Source organism: Beta vulgaris, chromosome 8 (genome assembly GCF_026745355.1).
Source record: "Beta vulgaris subsp. vulgaris cultivar EL10 chromosome 8, EL10.2, whole genome shotgun sequence".
In the NCBI taxonomy this organism is placed as follows: domain Eukaryota; kingdom Viridiplantae; phylum Streptophyta; class Magnoliopsida; order Caryophyllales; family Amaranthaceae; genus Beta; species Beta vulgaris.
This window is the reverse complement of record NC_079209.1, coordinates 16604471-16624661: the sequence shown is the minus strand read 5'-3', so window position 1 is coordinate 16624661 and position 20191 is coordinate 16604471. Positions and strand designations below refer to the sequence as shown.

The 20191-nt window shown below is 40.9% G+C and overlaps 1 long non-coding RNA gene and 1 pseudogene across 1 annotated transcript; one reads left to right on the top strand and one right to left on the bottom strand.

Annotated features, from left to right (window-relative positions):
• Positions 1-305: 305 nt before the first annotated feature.
• On the top strand, positions 306-18717 carry LOC104906513 (uncharacterized; annotated as a pseudogene).
• On the bottom strand, positions 10660-11955 carry LOC125492451 (uncharacterized). Its single transcript, XR_007269042.2, has 3 exons — positions 11883-11955; positions 10903-11011; positions 10660-10776 (listed from the first exon to the last, which is right to left on the bottom strand). It is a non-coding gene; the product is annotated as an uncharacterized LOC125492451 (long non-coding RNA).
• Positions 18718-20191: the final 1474 nt, after the last annotated feature.

Below are 20191 nucleotides of genomic sequence, written 5' to 3'. Positions count from 1 at the left end.
TTAATCAAATTGCTCCTTTAGGTTTGATTTTCTCCTAATTTCTAGGTTTTCTTTGAATTACTCGAATCAATTCTAGGGTTAAATCTAATGGACCAATCGAAGAGAGAGAGAGAGCATTGGCCCGAAGAAATCGAAGCATGAAACCCTAGATCCGAGAAGAAAATCAAGAGCATGAAGCATGAAACCCTAGATCCGAGAAGAAAATCAAGAGCACGAAGCAATCAACTGCGTACTATTATACAACAGGACAAGATCCAAGAGATTCTGTTGGCAGTTCTGGTTATCACTAATTATCAGAAACAAAAATGACGAGCTTTCCAAATGCTTATCTGGAGATCTGCAGGCATGTGATCTTTCTCTTTCACGCTTCAACAAGTTAAAGTGCCCACTGTTGTCTGATTTTTGATGAATTCTAGGAGTCTGATATCTCCCGGTGTCGTTTTGTGATCATAAAGCATGAAGGTACATTATCTTTTGCTAAATGGCCGGGGAAGGAGACTTCAATTGCGTTATTTAATAATCATGGCATGTTTTTTTTCTAATTCAAAGTAAAAAAAAAATTATGTAAAACAAAAAAAAACAACCATCAGTTTATGAAGTGAGAGGAAAGTGAAAACAGCTGCAGAAGATATGATAGAGAGAAGGATTGATAAGCCCAAATCATTAATCATCTTCTTCTATCAATGTCAAGAGTCAACCCAATCGCCATGATTATTGTTTTATGTTGGGCTTTTTTCATCTTTAATGGCAAACGTGAAAGTTTGTCATACAAACGAATTTGATGAATGGAAGATTGCTGGTTGCCTTCTAATTTAGACTATATAAAGAATAGTTATGTTCCATTTAATAATAAAAGTATTTTTTTGCCAGTGAAGAGGTCATTATCCAACATTGAAGTAAAAGTAAAGCCTTTCTAGTCATGTTATATCCTCGTAAAGAAGACTTGGTTCCATGATTTTGATAGCATTCCTAGTTTTACTGATATGGTTGTTTTTCTGCAACAAGGTTACCATTTTATTCTCCTTTTGAAAAACCCTTTAATAAGACATAACCAGCCTTTTTGTCTGGATAAGTAACAAGTATGATAAAAAGACACCAAGAAGGTGTCACCCAAATGCAAAACGAAGGCTAAGGATAGAAAAAAAAAATATTACGCCCTGGAGCCATCATATGAGAACTTTTATATGAAATCTAGAAATGTCAAGTGCCTCTCAAACCTTTCACTTGAATCTAGATAAACAACAGCCTTATAAAGATAAAGGACCTTGAAATGTAATTAGAAAAAAAATAAAAGTACTGCCAGGAGGAAAGTTTTCATTGTGTCTGCTCAGTTGACATTTTCTCCCTTACTGTGCTGTTTGAGGATTTGCAGATGATTTATCAGTCTTTGACCTTCAATTCTTCAAATGACCATGCTTAGGCTTCCATTCAACACGTCCCATAAATCCTATCTTATTCTGAAGGCTGCATCATCTGAAAGGATGTCATTTCATGAAGTGCACAACTGCACATTACTTTTGGTGTATGCACCTCGTTTTTGTGAATTGGGTCTTATTTTATTCATCATCCTAATATATGCTGCAACTTTATCATCTAGACAAGTGGGATTTAACTTTCTAGAAAATTATATGTGCCTTTGATAACTAGAAACTCACTACAGTTGACTTTCTCTTCGCGCAGCTGTCTTTCGAGCATGTTTGCATGTGATATCTACTGCACTTCTTGGCATAACAGCTGTAACCATGGCAAATACCATTGCCGGGGAAGAAACTGTGCATAAGCTTGCTTCTCTGCTACTTGTGTTTCTTGGTGGAAGTTATATCTTGTTATTTCTATGTGGAAAGGGTGGTCATAGCCATTCTCACCATCAACCCATGGAGAAAATGGTTCTCGCTGGACTAGTCCTAGTACCCGCACTATCACCTTGTGCAACGACACTTACAGTGTTTCTGGCTGTCGGCAAATTCATCCTCGATGATGGTCCTGGCCATCATAGTGTTGTTATTCAGGTACAATGCCTATCCTTGATTAATTTGTGGCACCCCTGAAATGGGAAAACCTAAGAAACCAAACAAATGGAGTACTCTGCTTAGATGTGTTATTTTGGTGTATGTCAGAAATGTTTTGTTGCGATGGTTTTGTATGGGCTGCTTTTTATGTGGTAGGTTAAATATGGTTTCGGGTCAATAAATCTGTGGAAAAGCCAAATTTTCTTCTCTCTATTCCTTCTCTTTCCCTCCCTCTCCTCTCCTCCCTCTGCAAATGCTTATAATACACTGTCAGAGTCTTGTATTAAGAAGACGTAAACAATCTTGTTTCGGTATCGAAAACAGTGCCGGACCCTTTGAGAGTTGTCCGACAGGAGATGGATGTCCGTGAGGGATCTGCAACAATGACAAACGTGAGCTACCCTCGGTGGTGTTTCGAGGAAACCCCCTCCGACGCTCAAGTCAGCTAAATACTCAAGGGGATTCTAGAGAGAGAGAGATAGGCTATTTTTAGTATGAGAGAATGTACCTGCAGGAATAGTACTGGATGGCTATTTATAGGCGTACTATTCACCTGACAGGGTGTATAATCTTGTGACACTTGTACTGTTGTGATTGTTCCTGTCAGAGGGAAGATTCCCTTTACTTTGTCGTTTTCTATGGCCGTGACGGCAGTCTCAGCATGAAGACAAAAGATGATGAATTTGGAGTGGTCCCCCTTTTGTGAGCCCACGTCACCTTAATTTGCTCTTGGCCAATATGCAATGTCCGCTAGCAAATTTGGGTTACACCCATACAACTAGCCCCCCAGCATCTTTGGCGGTCGTGACCGTCATGGATGTTCTATCTTGGTGATGTGGATGAATTAAGGTTCCCCTGTTAGTTGGTCTTTTTCTTATTTCCACGTGTCAACCTGGGGTGAGTCGTTGGTTTTTGAAAAAGTGCAATCATTACTAAACTCTGGAATCCCGCTCGTTTTTTCCTTTTTGGACTTTAGGGTATACTGCGCAAGCGACACTTGTCATGCATCCGTAGAGGCAGTTGATATGTTTTTAATCCAAGCCTTTTATTTTGGTATTTAAAAGCGAAATTCCTTTTTCCTTTCTACTTTTACTCAACTCCTTCTCCTTCCTTCAGACTTTTCTCTGGTTTTCTCCATTTTCTTGCGAACTTTGAACTCGCTGTTTCTTGGTGCCAGATTGTTTCTTTCGCCTCGAAATTGCCAAAGCCTGCTACTTTTCTTCGTTCCCTTCACAATCTCTGAAAAAAGATCACCTTTTGGCTCCGTTTTTGGGTTTGTTCTCTGAGGGTTTTATCGACACTGTTGCGACATTTCTCCGGCGAATCTTTGCTTGAGAAGCATTTCCTGGGACGTTTTTTCTCGAGGTTTTTATCTTTCGGTGTGTCTCTTGTTCAGGTACCCCTTTTTCTACCCTTTAGTCTTTCTTTTCATTTTTTGCTTTTATTTCCTTCCTTGAGATCATGTCGGACCAGTCAGACAGTCAAAACTCTCTAGGCACTAATTTGGTTACTGAAAGTGAACCTTCATCCCCTTCCCTTAATGTCGAACCTAGTTCGTCGGACTCTAGCCCCCCAGATGGGAGGACTCGCCTTTTGGCTGATCTCCCTCTGACTTCTGACCGGGACAGAGAGCTTAGGTCTAAGTTTTTAAACGACCATTCGTCTCCTGAATTGACCAACTTGACCGCTCAATTCTTGACCGCTAGGATGAGTGGTGATAATCAGACACTCAAAGAACTGAGACACCAGATTCTGGCCCGTAGGACTCTTAGACATCCTCCTCCTAATGCCATCCCTGGGTTAAATGTTCAACCTTTGAGAGAGCATGCCTGGCTAGAGAGCCTAGCTGATGCTGGGGTCGTGACCGATCCCAATGTCTTTGACCGTCTTGCCCAAGATCCAACTCCTTCTCATCCCTCTCATCCTCCTGTTGTCAATTTAGGTTCTGATAGCGACTCTATTGCCAGCATGGAACATGATGCTCCTTCCTCTTCTGGCCGTGACCATGATTCCCGTCCCCGTCAATTTGACGTCGGTGAGAGTTCTGCCATGCCTTCCTCTCCGCGGCCTAAGGTGATCCCGTCCCGGACAGATGTCCTCCATTCAGGGAAATGGTTGCCTGTGGATTATAGTGACGGCCCAAAGAAGACCGTTATTTGCAAGAATTGGCGGTCGGCAGCCTTAGAGCTGAATTATTGTGAGGTTGCTAGGAAATTGTACGGCTTTCCTTCTGAGTACAGCTTAGTGGTCCCGGCCGAGGGAGCTAAAGTGATAGACTGTCCTGCCGGTCATATTGCCGTGTATGCTCATCATTTAGAGTATGGACTACGGTTTCCGTTGGACCCGGTAATAGCTAAAATCTTCCAAGCTTTCAACGTATGCCTTGCCCAGCTAACGCCTTTGGCCGTTAGGAATATAGTTGCTTATGTTTGGGTTTGCCATTATAATGGCTTTCCCGAGACTTTGAATTTATTCCGGCGGTTGCATTGGCTGAGAAAGAATGGCTCCGCCGAGAAGGGTTGGTGGTCTCTTATGACGGCCGCGGACAAGATGACGGTTTACCCGAAAATGAGTGGGCTTAAAAGTTGGCAGGGAGCTTTTTATTGGCTGAAGGTTCCGGACAACTTTCCTCTTCGCCGCCACTTCACCAAACCTTTTCCCAGGATGGAGGATGTCACTAAGTATGAATTGACGGAGGCCGAGGTGAAGGCCTTCGAATATTTTGATTCTGTGGACGTGGTCCTTGAGGGGGATGAGGCTGAGACGAGGATTCCCCGTACTTGGCTTCCTCACGCCAAATACATCCTTGGGAATGTGCCGGACTCATCCAGAAGGTGTGTAAAGTAAATTCTGGTCCGACATGATCTTTATATTTTTTTTTTACTTTTTGTTTATGCGTTAACTTTCCTTGCCGTTCTGACGTGTAAACTGCTTTGTGTGATTTGCTTTCAGGGGACGTGAGCCTGGATTTAGAAGAGCTGGGTTTGGACGACAAGCTACGCCCCATGGCCCCAAATCCTGACGAGCCTCTTATTGATTACGACACTATCCATGGGCTCACTGGCGGCCCTCGAGGGACTGATAGAAATCCCGGCCGCGGAAACCGGGCTGGGAGGACGGCTCGTCGTGCTGGGAGAACCCAGGGTCGCGGCCCTGGCCGTGGGGAGTCAACTCCTTCTCGCTCCACCATCCAGGTCCCCATAAATAGGGGTGGCGGTAGCACCTCTCGTCGACGTCCGAGAGAGCCTGAGGTTGATGCCCCTAACAAACGCCAGTCCGTAGAAGTTAACTCTACGGACTTGGCCGTAAATGATAATCAGGGACTCTCTCTTTCGCCTGTACGAGAGCCGGCCCCAGGAGTTCAGCGGTCTTCGGATTCCTTGGCTCGCAGCAAGTATGCTGTCGTTGGTTCTAGCTGCTCTACCCGCCAAAGGGTGTACGAGATGCTCAGCAGGCCAACCTTCCTCTCGGACCTTGGTCCGGGAATCTTTTGCCGGGCGCAGGAGTGGATTGAGACCAACATCGTCCCTCTTTGCGCCTCTGTCAAGGCTGCCCTTTCTCATCCTCCTTCTACTGTCGGCCTAGCTTTCAGACCGGCTCTGGATGTGAGGGAGGATGAGTCCATCTTTGCTGACATCCCTGCCAATGGAGGTACTTTAGGGTATCGTCTTTTGAAGGGGCTCCAACTACCTTTTGATCGTCCTGCCGACAAGCTGGTCGCGCCCGCTGCTCAATTGGCTCACGATCTCGTTGTGGTAAGTTCATTCTTTTTACTTCTCTGTTCTCGTCGCTTTTCTTTTCTTTTCTTTTCTTTTTTTTTTTTTACTCTTTTTCCTTGCTGTGTTTCCAGGCCGGGAACTCTGCTGTTGAGTTGATAGCTCAATATCTTGAGTACCAGCGCGTGGCTGAGAGCGCTAGTGGAGTCATCAAGGACTTGGAGGCCGACAAGAAGAGCCTTTCTCTTCAGGTTACTCAGCTGGAGAGTAACCTTGAGTCCGAGAAGAAGGCGAGGACTGAGGCCGACAAGGAGATGGCGGAGCTGCGGCAGAAGGCCAAAGATTTAGAAGAACTTCAGCTAAAGTGCTCCAACTTGGAAACTGCTCTTAAAACTTCCAAGGAAGAGACGCAAGTTGCTGTGGAGGCCGCTACTGCTGAGGCCCGGCAAGCTGCTCTGGATGATTTCAAGAGGTCTGAGGAGTTTATTGGACTCCTTGGCGAGCGGTATGACGGCGGATGGGTGGCTGCTAAAAGGTGCGTCTGCCACTCCCATCCTGGCTTCGACTGGGAGCAGATGGAGGTCGCTTTTGGCGAGGGAGTCCACAGGCAACCTTTGGCGGACGAGCCTTACATATGCTCTGAGGAGATAATTGCCAACGTCCTACCTACCGCTGAAGATGAAGCGCCCCCTTCCTGAAGATTTTGGCGGTCATCTTCAACCTCTTCCGTAGCATCTAATAGCTTGTAATAGTTTTAGTTGTCAGCCTTTTAAATGGCATGTAAACTTTTCTTTTAACTTTTGCTACTGAATCTATAAAGGCCTTGTTTTTAGTGGCTGCCAAATTTTGTTTGTAGTTGGCCGCCAAGCCAGTAATTTATGATTCACTTTTGGTAGATGAACCTTCCTTGTATTTAATTTGAAGCTTTTGTGCCCGTTACGCTATGTTAACGATCTTTTTGTTTAATCTCTCTGTTTTGCAACAACTGTTTGGCCTGTCCTTTGGCCGCTATCGTTTATGTTGCCTGTTATTTTGCCGTTAGCGTTTATTTTGCCTGTTATGTGGCCGCTAATATTTGTCTTGCTTGTTATATGGCCGTTTAGCGTTTATTTGCCTGTTATATGGCCGCTAATGTTTATTTTGCCTGTTATATGGCCGTTTAGCGTTTATTTGCCTGTTATATGGCCGCTAGTGTTTATTGCGTCTGTGGCTTGACACAAGTACTTGCCTGTCATATGGCTATTAACTTTATTTAGCCTGTTATATGGCTGGTACTAGTACTGAGCCTGTCATATGGCTATTAACCTTACCTAGCCTGTTATATGGCTGGTATGATTACTTAGCCTGTTATATGGCTGTTAACTTTTGTAACAATCATTTCACTTTACTTAGCGAAAATATGGAGAGTAATGGACAAACATAAACAGAATATATCGGAATGCTAACAGAGTTTTATTTATGTATAATGCCATCGAAGGCTCTCGGCCCATTACATTTCTTTTGACTATACATATATTTCTTAAGGACGTCAGCATTCCAGCAGTTCTTCAGCTCTTTCCCATCCATTCCTTTGAGAATGAAGGATCCCGGACCTATCTTTCGAGCTATGATATATGGGCCTTCCCAATTGGCAGTTAATTTACCCTCTGTGTGAGCTTTTCCAGTGGCGGCTGTCCTTCGCAGAACTAGCTCGCCTTCAGCTAACGGTCTCTCCAAGACCTTCTTGTTGTAGGCTTTACGGATCCGGTCCTTGTACACTGCTGATCTCAGCTCCGCTTTTAACCTTATCTCTGGCAAGAAATCCAGATCCTCCCTCAGTGCCTGATCATTCCTTTCCAGGGCCTGATGTTTTATCCGAGGTGGGCAAGCCTACTTCTACGGAGCACTGCTTCTGCGCCAAAGCTGCTTGAAAGGGCTTTCTCCCGTCGCTTCTTTCTCAGTTGTCCTATTTGCCCATAGAACAGCCGGTACCATCTCGGCCCATTTTCCCTTAAACTCATCGAGCTTCTTTTTCAAGGCGTTCAGAATTTGCTTGTTAGCGGCCTCTGCCTGACCGTTACTCTGGGGATGGCACACTGCGGAATATGCAAATTTCACGCGGAAGTCCGAGAGAAAGCCTGAATGGGTCTACAGTCAAACTGGACTCCGTGGTCAATACGATCGCGGCCGGATGCCAAACCTAGTCATGAGTTCTGCCAGATGAACTTTTTTACTTGGTTGGCCTTTATCTTTGCTGTCGGCTCCGCTTCGATCCACTTTGTGAAGTAATCATACCCACAATCAAGAAACGCCTTCCTCCCGTCGCAAGTGAACGGTCCCAAGATATCCATTCCCCACTGGCGAATGGTATCGGACATGAATGGGCTGCAAGTCATTAGCGGGCCTATTTATCACCGGTGCAAACTTCTGGCACTTATCACATTTTTTCACATAACCCTGCGCATCGGCCAACATGCTGGGCCAGTAGAATCCAGCCCTGAGTGCCTTTAAAGCCAGTGCTTTACCTCCAATGTGGTTTCCACAGACACCCTCGTGAATTTCTTCCATTATCTTCACGGCCTCAGCAGATGTTGCGCATTTTAACAGTGGCAGGCTAAATGATTTTTTGTACAACTCATTCTGGTATATCACGTACCAACTTGCTTGCTTCTGCAATTTTTTGGCGGCCATGGGATCTGCCGGGAGCATTCCTGTTTGCTTGTACTTCACTAGCTCTGTAAACCATTCCCCTTGTTGGTCAATGCTGTTTATCACGGCCACTTTCTGGGCAATGCTTTTTTCCTTGAGGATGTCAACCGTGACCATTCCTTCTACCTGGAATGAATCTGAGCTAGCTAGTTTAGATAGGGAGTCCGCCTTCATGTTCTCAGCCCTTGGAATCGCCTCTACTTCAAACTGTTCCAGCTGTGCTATTATTTCTTTGGCTTTCTCCACATACTTAACCATGTTGGGTTCTCGGACCTCAAATTCTCCTTTAAGCTGACTGCTAGGACGCTTTTAGCTCCTGCTGCAATGCACATTCTTAAGCCAGCAATGGCTGCCTCATATTCTGATTCATTGTTTGAGGCTGGGAAAGCAAATTTGATGGCGTACTCGAAGGTGTTTCCTTCTGGGCTGGTTATCACAATACCGGCCCCGGCCCCGCTCGCGGCCGAAGAACCGTCTACCTCCAGCAGCCATGATTCTTTTTCTTTTATCTCTGCCTCCTCATAAGCCTCAGTCATGAAGTCCGCCAGTGCTTGCGCTTTTATGGCCGTTCGCGGCTTATACTGAATATCATACTCCGACAGTTCAATGGCCCATTTCAATAAGCGCCCAGAGGTGTCCATCCTTTGCAGAGCTTTCTCCAACGGCTGATTTGTTAACACCTGTATTGGATGACAGTCAAAATAGGGCCTTAACTTCCGAGCCGCTACAATAACCGCCAATGCCATTTTTTCTATCTGCTGATACCGGCTCTCTGGGCCGTTAAGGATGTGGCTGACGAAGTATATTGGATGTTGCTGTTTTTCCCTTTCTGTTATCAGCACTGCCGCTACCATTTTGGGGGAGGCCGAGATGTATAATTGCAGTGTGTCTCCCGCCTCTGGCCTTGTTATTGTTGGCAGCTTTGCAAGGTGTTCCTTGACGGCCGAGAAAGCTTTGCTCTGCTCTTCTCCCCATTCGAACTTTTTATTCCCCCTTAGCAATGCGAAAAACGGAAGGGCCTTATCAGCCGACTTCGATATGAATCTCGTCAAAGCGGCCATCCTTCCCGTTAATCTCTGGATGTCTTTGACGCCTTTGGGCTCTGGAAGGCTCAAAATTGCTTGAACCTTGTCCGGGTTCGCTCAATGCCTCTTTTGCTCACCATAAACCCAAGAAATTTTCCTGCTCTCACGCCAAAGACACACTTCTTTGGGTTCAATTTCATGCTGTATTTTCTCAATGTTTTGAATGTTTCTTCCAGATCCTCAGATGCTCTCGGTCCGTTTTACTCTTGACAATAGAGTCGTCCACATACACTTCTATATTACGCCCTTTCTGAGCCGCAAATACCTTGTCCACTAACTTCTGGTAGGTTGCCCCAGCGTTTCTCAGGCCGAAAGGCATTGCCTTATAATTGTAAACACCCCCATCCGTGATGAATGCCGTTTTCTTACGGTCCTCCTTTAACAAGCTGATTTGATGATACCCTGAGAAGGCATCCATGAAACTCAGTAGTGCATGTCCGCTAGTAGAATCCACTAGCTGATCTATCCTTGGCAGAGGATAGCAGTCCTTAGGGCATGCCCTATTCAGGTTTGTGAAATCCACGCACATACGCCATTGGCCGTTGGCCTTCTTCACCATGACTACATTTGCCAGCCATTCAGGGTAGTCACAAGGCTCGATAAAATCAGCCGCTATCAGCTTTTCTACTTCTTCTTTGATGGCCTTATTCTTTTCGGCGAGAAGGCTCTCTTCTTGCTTTACCGGTCGGACTGCCTGTCGACGTTTAAACGATGGACCATCACGGCCGGGTCTATTCCCGGCATCTCGTCCGCTGAGAAAGCAAATATGTCAGCATTTTCTCTTAGGAGAGTTACCAGGTTTACCCGGACCTCTGGGTCCATGTCCATCCCGACCGCGACCGACCGAGCAGGATCATCTGCCAAAACTTCTTGTTTAGTTTCTCCATCAGGCTGTGGCCTCGGCTCATCCTCTGGCCGGGACTCCAACTCTTCTAGCGGCACCTCTTTACTCTTCCGGACAGTGAGTACTTCCTCTTCTTCATTACTTTCATTCTTCTCCACCTGAGTTCTTCTCATGGCCCTCCTTTGTTTTCTTGAGGGTGGCTCTGGATTTTCTACCGGGAACCTTCTGACTGGTTGCTTTAGTGTTGTCAAGTAGCATGATCTTGCCATCTCCTGATTGCCCTTCAATTTTACGCAAGGACATTTAATCTTTTCTAATCCTCCCGACTTTTCAGATGCATATTTTAAAAAGTTTCCAACGCCTATTTCATATGCAACATTCAAACGATCATCTCGAGAAAGTTTCATCCACTCCTTACAAGGGGCCATTGTATTCTGAACAAACAAATGTAATGTTTTCTTATAATAAGATAAGAACGTATCTAAGTTCATAAATGGAGAATATCAATGGTTTAAAATTATAAATAAAGCATGAATATTAAAAAGAATATAATAATTTACCTTTCCAATATGTTAGGACTATGGGCAGTGTGCAAGATTGTTGTCAAACACGCAGAAGAGGAGACAACACAAAGGATCACGACACAAACCCCAATTGTTGGTATACTACCTACGACAAAATCCAAATCCAAATCCAAATCCAAGTGTTAGCAAATAATAACCTCGAATAACATGTCAGTTAGAGCCTAGAAACCCCAAGAATATACTTATATAAACTTATACATAGTGATCCTAATCCACTTAAAACTTAGCTAACAATCCAATTAAAGGTAAATTACTAACCGATCCTTAAGTTAATTATTCTAACATCATAAAACCCTTCCCCAACCATTAAAAATCACGCTCTATGTTCTTCTTCTCCTTAACCATGAATCTTAACAACTCTCTTTACAAGAGAAGCACTTTAATATATATAAAAATCCAAAGAAAACATGCATCATTCTAATTCATCATTCACCAAAATTACCGCTGCATAGCTCACTCAATTCCACTGCATACAACCACTCTCCAAACAGAATCAGAGACTACACCAAACATCATATATCGTATTCACAAAGAGAAACACATATACTGCTAATACTGCACAACAAGCAAATCACAATTCAGAAATCTTTTTATCATATATCGTATTCACAAGGAGAAACACATATACTGGACAACAAGCAAGTCACAATTCAGAAATCTTTTTATCGTTTTGTTTGATTCGGGTTTCAAATTTGCAATTTTGGGATAATATTATAATTAGATATTATCATAGACAAGCTGGAAGATGTGTAAAGTTTGCACAGAAGGCAAAGTTTGGGATAATATTATTAGATAATTACAGCCGTAATTAGATATTATCATAGTATAATATTATAAGTAGATATTCTAATAAAATCAAACCAACGAACAGAATACCAGCCAAATTCGACAATTATGGTTTAAGATTATGAAAATATTTAAATCAAAATTATGCCTTGAAACTGGAAGAATAATACCTAATTCCCCTGAAGCTATGAAAATTAGGCGAACAAAAGCATCTCCCAATGGAGGAATTCGCCCAGAATTTCGATAATTCGCCCTGGAATTTGCCCAGAAATTCGCAAATTAGGGCGCCAATGGAGGAATTCGCCCAGAAATTCGAGAATTCGCCCCTGAAACTATGAAAATCAGGCGACCAAAAACATGAGAGCTCGCAAATTTAGGCGAACAAAAACAAAAAGGAACATCTGATTTTAGATTTATAGCATGAAAGATGGAGAAAATTACCCAGAAATTCGACAATTCGGATGAACAGAGGATCGGAGTTGCGCAGTGAAGAACCGCAATGGAACAGCGAGTAATACGTACAGTAGCGTAGGTTGTTTTTGTTTTTTGAAGTGAAGGTTTTTTTAATTTTTGGGGATTAACAATTAATGATATTTTTCTTAAATTTAATAGTCTTTTGCAACAGTTAGTCCCGTTGTAATTAGTAATTATATGGACGCTAAAGAATTAAGAAACCAGGAAAGCTCCCGCTCAAGTTTTTTCGCACAATTTTCACACTTTTTACGACCAGGTTTTGAAGTTTACAACCAAATTTAAGACCCGTCGCAAAATAACCTTAATATCTACGACGGGTTGCAAATCTCGTCGTAATTGGTTACTTTTTACGACCAGATTTCCGTACGGTCGTTAAGGTTGGTTGCAATAGCCATTTATTCTTGTAGTGTCACTTCCCGGTGTCCGGTAGTGGAATTGTGGGTTTCCCAACGCACCAGTGATGACTGGCTACGAGGAATTCTGGCCTTGTTCAAACTCAGGCTGACCATGGGTAGCCTTGTTTGTGTCTTCCATGACTGATACCTTAGAAAGGGTGAGGTCCCCTCCTTCTAGCGCCAGTTGTTTCGGTATCGAAAACAGTGCCGGACCCTTTGAGAGTTGTCCGACAGGAGATGGATGTCCGTGAGGGATCTGCAACAATGACAAACATGAGCTACCCTCGGGGGTGTTTCGAGGAAACCCCCTCCGACGCTCAAGTCAGCTAAATACTCAAGGGGATTCTAGAGAGAGAGAGAGCTTAGAGAGAGATAGGCTATTTTTAGTATGAGAGAATGTACGTGCAGGAATAGTACTGGATGGCTATTTATAGGCGTACTATTCACCTGACAGGGTGTATAATCTTGTGACACTTGTACTGTTGTGATTGTTCCTGTCAGAGGGAAGATTCCCTTTACTTTGTCGTTTTCTATGGCCGTGACGGCAGTCTCAGCATGAAGACAAAAGATGATGAATTTGGAGTGGTCCCCCTTTTGTGAGCCCACGTCACCTTAATTTGCTCTCGGCCAATATGCAATGTCCGCTAGCAAATTTGGGTTACTCCCATACAAATCTATTAATTTCCCATCTTTGTTTCCAACGAATATACATCTGAAGATGGTGGTTATTGGTTGATCATGTTTTGTGCAGCACTATTACCGTGATGACATCTTTGGTAGCTCTATCCTTCTACGGTGCAAGTCAGCTGAAGTTTCACTGGGTGGAGCGATATGACAAGCTTCTTGCTGGTTCTGTTCTCTGTGTGGTAGGATTCTTAACGCTCATTTTCCATGATCATGGTCATCACCATGATCATGATGGGGCCAATTTTCTATACAACTGCTACTAGTTTATGTAATAAGTTCATCTTTTGGGCCTGTAATTTGCTGCTTTCTCTGTTCCAAATGTTTCAGCCAATACGAGAAGGAAATTTTATCATCCAACCTAAAGTTGATTTTGATATCAGTATCAGCACTGTGATTGGGCTTCTTAACCTTGGGTAAGTTGTACCATGTTTCCAAATTACACTATCTGTATATATGATTTCACTCATTTACTTAGATTAACCTGCATGCGCTCCACACAAAACCTATTTTGGTATACCTTATCAACTAGTGTATTCTTATTACATGCTAATGGATTGGGAAAGTAGTTGCCTGATAATCTGGCTTAACTAAATCTTGGAGTAGTGAAGGTTGATTGCTTACTTGTGTTTGCTTCTTCTTGCGCGTCTTACTGAGAGATCTGTAAATCAGAGAGTTGATTTCAGTAGTACAAAACTGGAGTCTTGTGATGATTTGACTGTTCAATGAATCTCTAGTCCATGTATAAGTGTATTTATTATAAGTTATAACTCGTGATACATAATTTGTGTCCTCTACATGAATGCATGACTATTCAATGAATATTATTATATCATGCATACCTTATGTGTTGCACGTCATGCACCTGTTACTGTATTGTTTGTATACATATTTGTGGATTCTACTTGTCGGCATGAGTTTCTACGAACTTACATGGACCAAAAAGTTGAATAGTATAGGATCTCTGTTGAGAAAACAAATTAGTAGATTGAAGGTATTATTTCTTGCTCTTCATAATGGTTTAAGATTCACCTTTAATATTGTGATTTGTGAATACAGTTAGAAAAATCATCCCTTCTTCCAAAGCCATTTTAATTATTGTTCAGAATATTAAGGTCAAGAAAATGATGACAAATGTAGAGGTAAAAAAGAAAAGTAGACTATTAAGACTATGAGGAGTTTAAAAGAGGTCAAGGATACCAAAGATGACTTAGATGGCAGAAGTTAAAAAGGGTAAAAAGAGGTCACAGTCTTAGTCTCTTTGTTAAACTGTTCCTCCTATTTCTTGCGCTGCAGCAGCTGGTGGAGTTTGGTGAGGGAGTGTGGTGCGTGTCTCGTAGCGGTGCCAGCGACGATGCATTGCAGTCAGCTCTTGACTACGCTTGTGCAGCGGGTGCTGAACGTACCCCCATTCAGCTGTTTGGACTAGGTTTCCTCCCTAACACTCTTCAGGCTCACGCCTCCTACGCCTTCAACAGCTTTTACCAGCGCAATCATATGTCTGCTTCTTCTTGTGACTTCTCCACCACTGCTACCCTCGCTCAAACTGATCCCAGTATTTTCCTTTTCCTTTCTGTTATACTAAATCATTATTTATTTAATTACCTTATTACCACTCATATCATATACTAATACTAGTATACTACTATCAGGCTATGGATCTTGCGACTACCCTGCTTCTCCAAGGTACGGGTGCCCTTTCTTCTTCCTTAATCCTTACCCATATCCATATCCTCTTTCTTTATCTAGCTTTCCTTACACGCTTCTTTATCTTCAAATATTACCTGTTGCCTATTGCCTGCAGTCTGCTTCTTGTTAAACTACTGGCATCTTTCTGTGACTCTAACTAATACGCAACCTTCATGTAATGTAATTAGATACTACTTTACTCCACTAATACAAGATTTGTGCTTATCATTCTATTATATTAACATATAGTAGCTACTTTACACTTTACACTAGGAGCAATAAACAAGAATAATATTCAAGTACGTATTCATTTGTTATGACCAATGAGAAAATTTAGGGCATGGTAGATATGTCAGTTTTTTATACTACTGCGCACTACTCACTAGACAGTAGACACTAGGGTGAAGAACTACATAAAATACTAGTCCACTGAGGAGTATTTTAACTTCATGACTAGAGATGTTTAATTAGCCTAAAACTTGGTAAATTTCCTATAATATGCATGTTTTATTTTCACAAGTATGCTTAAGATAGTATGGAGCTGAATATGATTTGCATCCCCTGAAAGTTGAGATTCAACTCGTGAGTTTTCTGAGCTCATTGGTGCTGAAATTCAGGTACATATATGATATAATGATCTGGATCATCATCAAGTTGCCGCCCTTGCAAGTTGCTTTATCCCCGGAGATACGTCAAATGAGCAGATTCATCTGCGAGCGGAACTTGCAAAACCCTTACAGCAACTCCAAGACAGTGCATGAAGAATAGCACAGGTTCTCTCCTTCTCCATCCTTTATTCCCTTTGTTATCCTAAGTTATAGGAGGATATTGTCATTCTCAATGTTGAAAAATTCTGCTTGCAAAAATAAAAATCAGACCTATTCCCCTTGATCCTCGTGAGCTATGCTAACATGACAAAAGTCTGTCAGTTGATTAGATTGCTAGCTATGATGTATGACTGTGTGTGGTTGCTCTAATGTGGAAATATCAACCTGTTTGGATTTCACTCATGCTATTATTGTTGATTGGGAGTCCCTTTTTTTGTAAATGTGCAATGGTCATACATCATATTGCAGAACACTTGAGTGCTTGTTGCTTACTTCAGCTATAGTTGCACCTTATTGAAGTATTTGGATTGCATTGGAGGCTGGTGCTGCAGTTTGGTGCATGGGATTCCAAAAAATTTGATGTCCTTATAACATTTAAGGAATATGTTCATATGGATATATTAGTTTACCTTAAGGGCCTGTTTGGGAACTAGGATATCATTTGAAATTCTGAATTTGGCCCAAATCAGGTGTTTGGGTACTTAATAGAATTGGATTTGAAATTGGGCCAATTACAACCCAATTCCAAGTCATGTAAGCAAAAGCTATATTCAAATCAGACCCCCTCCCCATGTGATTTCAAATTCTGGCCTAGTCCAAATCTCACCCCTTCCCCTACAAAAAAAAAACCACGATTCTCTCTCCTCCCTCAACGATCAATTTCTCCCAAAATGAAATTTCAGTTCCTGCGGATTCTTGCACAAATTTCTGGTTGATCTCAAAAATCAAAAGAACTAATTTGCGGTTGATAATCGAGTTTATGATTTTTTTTTTTGCTTTTTTCATGATTAAATTTGTGAATTTGATGTTTTTTTGGCTATACATATTGTGTTTTACTTATTTATGTCGGATTTTGCGGAATTAGGGTTTGGTTTCGGATTTTGCGGAATTAGGTTTGGAGTTTGGGTTCGGATTTCGCAACTATGTTGTTTCTTTGCCTCTAGTTATCTTGCTTACACATCTGTGCTAGTTATCTGGCCTCTCGTTAGTTTTTGATTTGGAATTTGAAATTTCGAATTGCTCCATATCATATGTGTGTAGATTTGTATTGTTTAGTGTAGTTTTTTTACTAACTGTTAAATCTGTAACCTAAATTCTGAAATGATTTAGATCTGATTTCTGGTGTTAACTTGCTCAGTTTGCTTTGAATCTTGCTATTAGAATTTTCTGTCTGTTAACTTGCTCAGTTTGCTTTAATCTGTCTTTCGAGAAACATTGTATAGCTTTGTATCATGTGAGATGGCTTGAAAGAAGTGTTAAATGATGTAGTTTCATGTTATAGTTGACATTGACTGCAATGAAATCAGAGAGATGTAGGAAAATAGTGAATAAATACTCAGCAATATTAAGTTAAACAAGTAATTGATCATTCTGTAAAAACACTCACGTAATTATTACATAATGATCTCTATGATTAAAATTCTTCTTGTTATATATCCTTTTTTCTGCTATAAATTGGAATTTACAGCGAAATTTAGTAGGTAATCTCATAGGTTATTGAAATTACCCAATTAGACAGTTGATTCAAAGTTTCCCCTACACATTGTGAACATTCAACCTTTGTGAGGCTCAGATTTGTAGTCTTATCTTTAGGACCCCTGTAGAACTAGACTATGTAGGAATTTCTCGAGTCATAGTACGAACTCTACTAGAACCATCATCGCTCCTACTGATCTTTTCATCACTACAGCTCCCTCAGCATGAGTTATCTGAACTTTCTGATGTAATTTCACAAGAACTGACTTGATTATTACTGCCACTTAAGTCATTAAAATTAGGGATATATACTACTAATATCCAAGATATCAGATGCATTCTTATTCTGTATAATGGGGTCTGAAACTCTTGAACATATATCATCACTATGTTTATGCACATTTGAATCTACTCTTGCATATTTCTTTATAGGTGATGATGCTCCTAACGCTTGAATAATAACACATTCTAGCTTTCTCTTCAACTCAACACGTCTTGAAGCTTTGTTATTTTTCAGTTGTTCATGTAATATTTACATATGGTGAGTGTGATGCTTTATGTTCGGAAGATCTCAAAGACATCATCTTTCATTTTGACAGTTCTTGTAGCCTGTTATCTCAGGTTTCTTATCATGTGTCTCTAAGAGTTTAGTCATTTGTGAATCTGGTGAAGTTTCTTATGACAAGGCTTGATCATATGCTTGTGTATATTTAAAGATGCTAATTTACATGCATTGTAGCAACTAGAAACTGTAAATTTTTTGTATTTTGCTGCTTGTTTGCTTCTTATATATTTTTCCTCTCTAGTCATCTGCTATAGTATGAGCTGAAATATATCATGTTCTACTATCATTTTCAGGACAACAAAAATGCAACCTCTTATCGCAACAAGTGCATAGAGAATTGGGAAGATATATGCACTTTATTTGGTGCAGATAGAGCTGTTGGGGATGGTTCAGAACAACATGATGAGGCAGCGGACGCCATGGAGGAGGAAATGATAAGTGAAGGAAAGAGCTCATCCAAGGATCCAACTGTTTCGGGCTCTCGCAAGCGCAAAAAGATAGTGTAGCTGATGCGGTCAATAGTTTTGCTGAGTCCTTCAGAGAATGTGCAAAGCAAAGTGAATGACACCCCGAAACCCACTTGTCAAGAGATATATACCGTTGTGTTTGAAGTATATGGCATTTCTAGGAATCAAATTATGAGGGCAGTAAAAAGGTTTATGAATGGTAATCCCGACGAGTTTCTAATGTTGAAAGAGTTATCGGAGGATGAGAAACTTGATTGGGTACTCTTGTGCCTTGTTGAGTAGTTTGACTCACTTTCATATGTCATTGTAGGTTTTTCTCGTTACTTTTATCAAATACTACTTTTAAATGTCGCTCTCGATGTTGAGATAACTTTTGTTATAACAATTTTGGATTGTTAGAATGTCAAATGCCTTTTATTTGTTAAGGATTTAATATTTTTTTTGTTGAATGCAATTACAAGATTATCCAAACAATAGCATGGAATTTGAATTCCGGAATTCAATTCCAATGTTTTCCAAACACATACATAGATTTGAAATATTGGAATTCAATTCCCATGTTTCCCAAACAAGTTTGAGAAATTGGAATTGAAATTCAAATACATGATTTCAAATTTTAGAATTAGAATACAATAATTAAAATGAAACTCGGGTTCCCAAACGCTACCTAATGTTAATCGTTATTTATTTGTACTATATCTTGTATTTATGAACAAGAATTTTAGAAATGAAACTTTTATCTACATGTAAATGATTGTCCATCAATTTTGGATAAAAAAAGCCAAAAAAATTTTTTTTTTTTAAAATTTTTAGGGGCTCAAATGCTCCGGTTTTATCTTAAAAACTGGAGCATTTGTAACATAAATGCTCCGGTTTTTAAGATAAAACTGGAGCATTTGTAAAAGTTTCAAATGCTCGGGCGACGTTTGCTACGCGTCAAATATGGAGCATTTGTGGCCTAAAAAACCGGTGCATTTGAGGTTTTTTCTACTAGTGCTTCTGTATTTCTATTTTTTTCTTTTTCATTTTTTAAATTTTTTTCCTTAGTAGATATGTTTTCATTTTTATTATATATTTTTGTAATTAGGGTTTGTAATATTATTTTTATTAAATATATGGTGGTTTAATTTAGTTACTTTTGTGCTGCTATTGTAGTGTTGCAATAATCTATGGGTTAGTTGTCTGTTTTATTCTATCAAATTTAATTGCAAAATGCAAAAAAAAATAAAATCGCCTGTATCAGTACCTATTGCTGCGATTTTGAGCAACAACCGCAGCAATAGACCAAGATATTGCTTTTTAAATAAAAAATAAACATATGGCGATTTTGCCCAGAAATCGCAACAATATTCGAACATATTGTGGCAGTTTAAAATCGTAGCAATATATCAATTACCTATTGCTGCCCCCGTAATTGCTGCGCGGCTAAAACCGCCGCAATAAGCCACTTAATGACCCCAACTTTTCCTCTCATTTGTTATGTTGATTTTCGGATGCAGTTTTACAAAAACCGAATCTGTTACTAAGTGACAGATAAGGTTTTTTCCAGTAGTGATTATTGATATCTACCAGGGACTGGCTCCTTAGTGTTAACTGATTTTGGAGGAACCGGCCTCTAATACCAATTGTTAGTCTAGTATAGACACTACATCAACTACAAGAGGGGGGTGAATTGTAGTTGTGGAGATTTTTCAACTTTTTGCGGATAATAAAAACTTGAAAGCTAATAAGATAGTATAAAATAAGGAGAATAGAAGAAGATACTTTTAACAAGGTTGTCTTCCACAACTCTTTATGAAGAAACCTTGCTCTTTTATTGATAATAGTTATTACAACTTATTATAAATTAAATCAATCCTCACTCCGTTACTCCAGGAACCAGTTCCCCCTGAACGCGTGACT